Below are 905 nucleotides of genomic sequence, written 5' to 3' on the forward strand. Positions count from 1 at the left end.
CTACAAATGAGGGCTCAGTATTTGTTGTTGTGCTCTAATGTTGTCTAAATGTACTTGTATGTTAATGTTGTTTGTATACTATGCTTCACATAACTAACACCCAATGTCCTCTGCAAACGACACACAATAAAACAAAAATATATTTTTTTAGTTTGTGTTGGTCATGTTTATCCAGGCCCTTTTTTGTTTTATGTATATATGTCACACTGTGGGAAATGGTATCTCGAGATTTCTGTATGTATAACACAAAATAAAGCTGACTTTTGACTTCTTGTCATTATGTTAATACCACCCTAAAGACTTGTGTGATAAAAAAAGGACATTTGAAACCTTTTCTTTCTGGGTCTAAGGATAGTATCATTTACAGATATACAGAAAATTGCAAATTGTTCATTGTAATGAGTCTTTTTACGGCGTCAGGAACATTTTTAGAGTAAATCCACAACTTTATGGGTTTTTCTACTTCAACTTCTAATGAAAGCCGGAATGCCTTTAAACTACAGAAGTAGAAATGTCGTCCTTTGTGCTAAATATAAAAAGAACAGCGGTTTGGTACAACCAGGAATTTGGTTTGTAAACCATGAATGTAAGACGGTTTTTACAGTTAATCTTTGTTTTCTAATCCAAATGAATTTGTCTAACCTGGAGGCTTGTTGACCATCTGTTGGATCAACTGACAGTTTCAGCAATAATGCCACATTTGGTGAATTCAGCAAATACTTTGGTGAGTACAACAAAGTATTTAGGAATAAAACTAATGACAAAGTACAAGAAACACAACAATGTGATGTGAAATTGTTTGAATAACTATACAAATGTTGCATATACAATGTTTTCACAGAGATAAACTGTTCCATATTAGCTGCCATTGAAATGGATGCATCGTCAGACCTTCTGACCCCTAC

Source organism: Gymnodraco acuticeps, unplaced genomic scaffold, assembly GCF_902827175.1.
Source record: "Gymnodraco acuticeps unplaced genomic scaffold, fGymAcu1.1, whole genome shotgun sequence".
Lineage (NCBI taxonomy): Eukaryota > Metazoa > Chordata > Actinopteri > Perciformes > Bathydraconidae > Gymnodraco > Gymnodraco acuticeps.